Raw genomic sequence first — 8,455 nt, forward strand, 5'->3', positions numbered from 1 at the left:
CCCAGCATGGAGCCTGCTTCTCCCTCTGCCTGTGTCTCTGCCTCCCTCTCTCTCTCTCTCTCTCTCTCTGTCTATCATGAATAAACAAAAATCTTAAAAAAATATTTTTATCATATACATATACATTTTCAGTACTCTTGTGTAAATACTTAGGAGTGGCATGGCTGCATCATATGGTAGGTGTATGTTTAACTTTTTAAGAGACCACCAAACTGTTTTCCAAACTGACTGTACCATTTAACATTTGCACCTGCACTGTGTGAGACTTCCCCTACCTCTGTGTTCCAGCCAGAACTTGGTATGGCTGGTCTTTTTAATTTAGACACTCAAATAGGTGTGTAGTGATATTTCATGTGCTTTTAATTTGTGTTTTCCTGATGATTAATAACAGTAAGCACTTTTTCATGTGCTTCTTGCTATCTGTACATCATATTTAGGAAATTGTTTCGTATTTTGTTCCCCTTTGGTGAAGGAGGAAGTTGCTTTCTTATTATTCAGTTTTGAGAGTTCTTTGTATCTTCTGGATACAAGCCCCTATGAGACATATGATTTCAAATATTTTCTTCCACTCAGTGGCTTGTCTTTCGATTCACTGAACAGTGTCTTTTAAAGAGCAGGCAATTTTAATTTTTGTGAAGTCCAAGTTATTAATTTTTCCTATTGTGGGTTATACTTTATGTCATCTCTAAAAAATGTGTGCCTAATCCAAGGTCATAAAGATTTTCTTCCAGAATTTTAATAGTTTTAAGTTTTATATTTAGGTCTGTGTTCCATTTTGAGTTAATTTTCATATATGGCATAAGACATGGGCTGAAGTTCTTTTTCTTTTTTTTTCTTTGCATATAAATGTTCCAGCATCATTTGTTGAAAAGACTATCCTTTCTCCACTAAATGTCTTTACAACTTTGTGAAAAAATAAGTTGTCTATACATGTGTGGGTCTATTCCTGAATGTTGTCTCCTGTTTCATTGATCTACTTGTTTATCTTTACATTTTGCACTGGGGCTCAGAACACTTAAACATATACTATTTACATACGTATATATTTACATATGTAAATATAGACACTTGTATATAATTAGGACAAAAGTTCCAACAGACAATACTTATCTTCACTTAGTGCAATTATACATGGTGGTATTTTTTTTTCTTTTGACCTCTGAACCTTTTATTGGCCTCCTGCTCCCCAAAGGTACCCTGTTTTGCTACCTCAATGCCTCAGAATTTTTGTGTCGTTGGTCTCAGACACCACCTTGCCGTCCACGATCTTGCGGGTGGTGGTCTTCTGGATGGTCTGCAAGGAGTTGCTGTTGTCCAGGGCGTCAGTAAGACTGAAGTCCTCCCCGTCTTCCAACAGGCGACAGTCAGTGGCAATCTCAGCCTCCAGCTTGACCTTGACATTCAGCAGGGCCTCATACTCCTGGGCCTGGAGCTGCCCCTCTGCCCGGGTCTGGGACAACTCTGACTCCAGGTGCAGCAGGATCCCGTTGAGCTGCTCCATCTGCATCACATAGCAGGCCTTGACCTCCCTCAGGCTGTTCTCCAAGCTGGACTTCAGGTTTCTCATGGAGTCCAGGTTGATCTTCAAGGACTGGGTGGTGCATCTCAACTCCATGAGGGTCATCTCAGCTTCTCCGATCTCAGAGGTCTGTGTGGTGACCACTGTGGTGCTTTCCTTGATCTGCTGGGACCAGTACTTGTCCAGCTCCTTCCAGTTCTTCTGAGCCAGCTTGTCATCTGGGCCCGGATACCTGCCATGATCTTGCTGAGGCCCTGAGATTTGGGGGCATCCAACTCCACCGTCAACCCAGAGTTGGCGATTTGGTTTTGTAGGCCCTTTACTTGCTCGTGGTTCTTCTTCATGAAGAGCAGCTCCTCCTTGAGAGCCTCGATCTCTGTCTCTAGGTGCAGCCGAGTGACGTTGGTGTCATCAATGACCTTGCGGAGCCCATGGATGTCACTCTCCACAGACTGGCGCATGGCAAGCTCCATCTCATACTTGACTCAGAAGTCATCAGCAGCAAGCCTGGCATTGCCAATCTGCAGAACGATGCGGGCATTGTCCACAGCACTTGCAAAGATCTGAGCCCTCAGGTCCTTGGTGGTCTTGAAGTCATGCCCCCCCCCCGTCTCTGACCTGGGAGCCCCTTCTTCTCCAGGTGTTCCCGGATTTTCATCTCCAGTCTCTGATTATCAGCCTCCAGTCTCCTCACCCTCTCCAGGTAGGAGGCCAGGCGGTCACTCAGGTCTTGCATGGTCTCCTTCTTGCCCTGGATGCCCCCTATGCCCGCCAGACCCCCAGCCATCCCCGCGGCCGGGCCTCCGGACCTCCAGCCACCCGGGAAGCTGGTGGAGCAGGATATGGAGGTCTGGGAGCCCGAGCCCCCCATGCCTGCATAGACGCTGGCTGTGCTACTGATGGGCCGGACCTGGTGGCTGGGACTGCACGGAGCCCGGGGACCCGTAGTTGGAAGAGAAGGGGAGCGGGTGGTGGAGCTCATGCTGCTCGGAGAGCCAAAGGGCGACTCGGGAGGCCAGGGCTCAGGCTCAGGCCAGGACCATGGTGGTATTTTCAATTCTATTCTTAAATGTTTTGAAAACTATGGAGTATACTACATTGATTTTATGGCCCGCTATTATTGGCCTAAAATTTGGAAAACACTACTAATTTAAAAGATCCCTTTCAGCCTCCAAACCACTATAATTCTGTGACTCACTTTAATTTTCAGAACACTTTGTGAGATGCACCTTGCCATATAGAGGCTACTCAGCTCCCTTTGAACACCATTTTTACATCTGGGAGATTTCCTCCAATATGAATGCAGGCTCAGATAAGAGACTTTGACTCTGCTAACTATATTCTCTGGAGTGAACCGTCTGTTTAGAAAAGTGCAAAACAATGAGGCAGATGCTATAGGGAATCCTTTAGTCTGTTGAGGGAGGCTGTGGAGGTGTGGGTCTTTTATTATTACAATGACTGAAGTTCCCTCATTCAATGTCCAACATTTGCCCTGTAAGCCAAGGGACAAGAGTCAGTGGGGTTTGGCCAGAGAGCATAGTCACTGGGTCTGACTTAGGTGTTGATCCAAGTTGGGTGGTCTCCAAGTCTGCCTCTTTGGTCTTTCTGGAGATTGGGGGCCACCTAATATCCTTTAATAATATTATGGTTTTGATTTTCATTTTTCTGATGATTAATGATGCTGAGCACCTTTTCATGTATCTGTTGGCCATTTGAATGTCTTTAAAGATAAATGAGTGGGCAGCCCGGGTGGGGCAGCGGTTTAGCACCGCCTCCAGCCCAGGGCCTGATCCTGGAGACCAGGGATCGAGTCCCACGGCAGGCTCCCTGCATGGAGCCTGCTTCTCCCTCTGCCACTCTCTCTCTGTCTCTGTCTATCTCTCTGTGTGTCTCTCATTCATAAATAAATAGAATCTTAAAAGAAAAAGATAAGTAAAATGTATTAGTTTAAAAAATGTATTTCTTACTGTGTATCATGGTAAAAAAATATTGAAAAACACTAGTCAAATCTTTCTTCATTTAACATATGAAGAAAGAAAAATAAAACTTAGAGAAATCAAGTGATTGATGCTCTAGTGGTTAACAGAAAGCTGAAATTAGGACGCAGAAATTCTCTTAGTACCAGGCTCCATTGTAAGAACATCATTTATCACCTGGAAGTTTACTCCCCATGTTCTATGTAGATATCTTCCTACATTAGTCCTGTTGTGAAAATTAAATGCATTTCACTAATTAGTATATTACAAAAATATTGTGAATTCTATCATTGCATTGGGAGTTAGGTACTAATTAATGGTTTTCACTTGCTGTAGTTAATACTAGTTTTAAACACAATTCTGCATATAACTCTGAAAAGAGAGGTAATCTGTGCTGTTTTAAAGACTTGTATGTTGGCAGATATGGTAAGAACTGCAGGGGAGACATTGGGTAGTACTTATAAACAAATTCTTTAAGAAAATAATTCTATTTTCAATAAATAGAAGGAATTTTAAAGTTTGTAATCAGTTCACCATACTGAATGAAATATATCACTGAAAATACTTCTTTTCTTGCTAGTTCTCCACTATTAGTTTAATTAAGAGAAGTATTAATGTTAAATTTACACTTATATGGGATCCCTGGGTGGCGCAGCGGCTTAGCGCCTGCCTTCGGCCCAGGGCGCGATCGTGGAGACCCGGGATCGAGTCCCACGTCGGGCTCCCGGTGCATGGAGTCTGCTTCTCCCTCTGCCTGTGTCTCTGCCTCTCTCTCTCTCTCTCTCTCTCTCACTGTGTGCCTATCATAAATTAAAAAAATTAAAAAAATTAAAAAAAAATTTACACTTATAAAATATATAATGGTGCATATCAATAGTACAAAAAGACTTGATGTACCTTTTTGTTACTGAAGATAGAGATATATTCCAAGCTGGCCAAATCTTTGGTTCGTGGCTATTTAGAAATAGAATTTTTAGAAATTCAGTTAAAATGAGAACTAGAAAAATAGAGCCTATTTTTTTTTTAAGATTTTGATACTAAAGAGGGTCAAAGAAGGATAAATAATAACATGGTAGAAAATAAAAATAAATGATTAATGCTTTAGATCATTTAAAGAACCCCAATTTCTACTGTGTAGTCTTCTCCGATCTACAGGAATACTCAACACATAATGAAAAGTGTGTTTGGAAAGTGTGTTCCATTTACACAAAGTGTACCCTGAATCTTTCTATTCACTTAGTGCCATCACCCAATTTTTTAAAAAAGATTTATTTATTTATTTATGATAGACATAGGGGGAGAGAGAGAGAGGCAGAGACATAGGAGGAGGGAGAAGCAGGCTCCATGCCGGGAGCCCGACGTGGGACTTGATCCCGGGACTCCAGGATCACGCCCTGGGCCAAAGGCAGGCGCCAAACCACTGAGCCACCCAGGGATCCCCTCATCACCCAAATTTTGATACAGATTTTTAAATTTTACTTTTCATCACCAATGAATATTTCTTTGAACTCTTAGAATGCATTTAATTTTACATGTTGACTCTTACAGTCTATGGGAATTTGTTTCCCTTAAAATGAATATAACTGCAAACAAAGAAGACAGGTATTTTTTTGCCAAGACATTTTTCCTATACTGAGTGATTCTTTGATGGAGAAGCTTACTATGACACACCAAATGTGCATGGGGAAGACTGTAAAAGTTGGTCAGGTGAGGCAAAGAATGAGGATGAGAAATTTAGTTATCAGGGGTTTAGTTCGGTCATTAGAAAAATGCCTCTTCCTCCCAGACTGGTTTATCCTGCTCAGTGAATACTGTTTTCTTCCAACATCTCTTTTTCCAATAGCCATTTAAAATAATAGATAATTTTTTTAAAAATAAGAAATTTACAGTAAATGAAATCCTGTCATCACATGGAGTGGGGGAAGGTGTTGATATTTTCCTGCATATAGGATATGCTTGTTGAATATGGCACCAAACATACTTCCTGCAGAGAACCACTCTTAGCAGCAATTAGGGCAAATGTCTTACTTAAATGGAAAATCTCATTACCATTCTTCTGCTACCTTAACAGAAGGAAAGCTTTTTCCAATGTTATTAATCACACCAGAGGAAGGCTATAAACTTCCTTTTAAACTGTGGTCTATGGCCAGTTGCCATAGTCCTCCTAAGAAAAGTCAGTATTGGTCATATTGGCCTTTGCCCTATTTGAATTCATGCAACTTCAGAATAAAATCCAGCTTTCCAATTCCTTTCTCAAATTGCTTCTCAAGAAAGTATGAAACCAAAAAACAATGTAAAATACATCTTTGATTTGCCTGAAAAATGACAACTAGAGTATTGAATAAGTTCCTTTTATTTGCCGCTATATTAATATTCAATGTTAATATTATACCAACTAGAATAGCTAGTTAAAAAACAGAATGTTTCCTAAAAACAAAGACCTTTTAAAAATCTCATTAGTGATTTTGTCAATTGTAACACTTATATTTGATAAGGGTGCAGTGAAATAGACATTCATATATACTGCTGGAGGTGACATAAACTGCTACCACCTTTCAGAAAAGGCAATTTGACAATACAATATACATTGAAAACCTTAAAACTTTTTTAGTTAAAAATTTGACCTTTTGATTAAAAATTTTTTGACTTTTAGAAATTTAGTGTAGTGAAATATATAATAGACATTTATTTTTTAATATAGTTTTTTTAAAGATTTTATTTATTTATTCATGAGACACAGGCAGAGGGAGAAGCAGGCTCCCTGTGGGGAGCCTGATGTGGGACTCAATCCCAGAACCCCAGAATCCCCAGCTGAGCCAAAGGCATATGTTCAACCACTGAGCCACCCAGGCGTCCCATATAGACAAACGTTTGTATACAAGGGTGTTCATCACAGCATTATTTGGAACACAGAAAAACTGGAAACAACATAAATATACTATAGTTGGGAATTGGTTATTAAAGTGACAGGCTATTCATATAACAGATTACCTTATATCCATCAAAAATATCCCATTTGAAATAGATATACAAGCAAAGGGGAAAAAAATGTTAAGTTGTTATCTCCCAGTGATTGGTTTCCAGCTGACTTCTCCTCCCCGCACCCCCAGCTTCACTGATAAATAACTGACAAATAAAATTGTTAAAGTTTAAGGTGCAGGACATCTTGACTTGATACTTTTATAAAATGCAAAATGATTACCACTATCAGATTAGCTACCACTCCATCCCACCACAAATATATCATTTATTTCTTCATTGTGATGAGAACACTTAAGATCTTCTCTCAGCAATTTTTACTCCCTTCCGTATTTCCCCAATTTCCTTCGGATACGGGATTGACTTTTTAAAAAGGACCTTAAAATTCATTTGCTAGTAGTAGCAGGGAGTTTCTTTTCTTAGTACAGTACAAATGAAATTGAATGCCCTCTTTTACAGTGGTTGTGACTTCCAAATATTTGCAACTCTTTTCACCTCCCATATATAGTAAAATATGGAAAGAGCCAAAACAAATGTGTCATTTAAAGCTTCTCTTTCTTTCCAAATGAAAAAACAAAACAAAACCAAATAAGACTACCCTAGCCTCAACTTATTAGGCCTATGTGTGTCATTTCATTATAACTAGTTCTTTTGAGGTTTATCTGTATTTGACCTGCCTCTTCACAGTGCGGGTAGGATTGCATCTTCCATCCTTATATTCCATGCACCTTCTCCCTTCATTTCCCCTGTCCTGTTCTTTCTGTGTATTGGAGAGCGTGCACAATGCTCTGCTCTTCAGGGTCTTCATTATTCAGAAGGTGGCATATAAACGTCACACAACTCAAGCTTTATTTATATTCGTAAGGTCATAGGTCAAAAAGTTTTTGCAACGATTTACAAACAGCATCACGCGGTTCGAGGGTACTCTGCAACCCTACCCTACCCGACCCTCCAGGAGCTCTCGGCCTCGGGCAGCCGCCTCGGTACCAACCGCAGGAGCTAATACGGCCCGCGCACGCATCTCCGGGGAGCAAGGGCGCAATCAGCAGCCACACTCCCCAGCAATTTCCAAAGAGGAGGGCGAGGAGGGGCCGCAGGTGTGAGCTGCCAAGCCCACGCAGGCGACCCTCCACATGGACGGACCCACCAAATTAAAGGAGAACACCCTCAAGCCAGGGTTAAAAGCACTCGGTCCTGATGCAAATTCAATCGGGGCACGCTCCCCGGGCCACCGCGACAGTTCCCGAGGGCATGCGTTGTGGGCTCTCCGTCTCTCCTAGACCCTCCGCCGTCACCTCCTTCCGTGGCCCTCGGCTTTCCCCACTTCCTGGGTCCTCTGCGCAGCTCTGGCGCTGCAGGCACTGCCGGCCCGTGCATCCCGTGCATCCCGAGCAGCCCGTGCATCCCGTGCAGCCCGAGCAGCCCGTGCACGAAGTCCACGCTCCGCAGGCCGACCTCTCCTGGGCGCCAACGAGAGCATCTCCGCTCGGGTCCCTCGGAGCGTAAAACTCCCGTCGGTGCTGTCGACTCCGCTCCAAAGCGCTCCCCCGCGCTGCGCAGCCGCAGAGAACCTCTACGTGACAAAGTTCGGCGGCGCTCGGGGCGCAGGCTCCGAGCCGCTCCGCGCTAGGACGCTGATGTCTCTGCGGACCGCACGGCCGGGAGACGCCAGGCGGGCGGGTGGGCAGGAGCCGCGAGCCCCGACTGAGCAAACTCCGCGGCGCAAGCGCGGGGGGGGCTCTCGGCGCCTGCGCACCGAGCCGGGAGCGGGGAGCGGGGAGCGGGGAGCGGGGAGCGGGGCGGGGAGCAGACAGACGGGAGCGTCCGGGCCCCGCGCTCCCCCCGCCGCGCTCCCCGGGCCCGCAAGCCCCGCCCCCTCCAGCTGCTCGCCGGCCCAAACACCCGGGTGCACCGCCGGCGCTCCCCGTCCATTGGCCCTCAGCCCTTTCCGTTTCCGCCCAGCCCTCCAGCGTCCGCCAAT

The 8,455-nt window shown here is 44.0% G+C and overlaps 1 pseudogene; it reads right to left on the reverse strand.

Annotated features, from left to right (window-relative positions):
- Window positions 1-1,072: 1,072 nt before the first annotated feature.
- On the reverse strand, window positions 1,073-2,501 carry LOC140609440 (keratin, type I cytoskeletal 18 pseudogene; annotated as a pseudogene).
- Window positions 2,502-8,455: the final 5,954 nt, after the last annotated feature.

Source organism: Canis lupus, chromosome 18 (assembly GCF_048164855.1).
Source record: "Canis lupus baileyi chromosome 18, mCanLup2.hap1, whole genome shotgun sequence".
NCBI classification, from domain to species: Eukaryota; Metazoa; Chordata; class Mammalia; order Carnivora; family Canidae; genus Canis; species Canis lupus.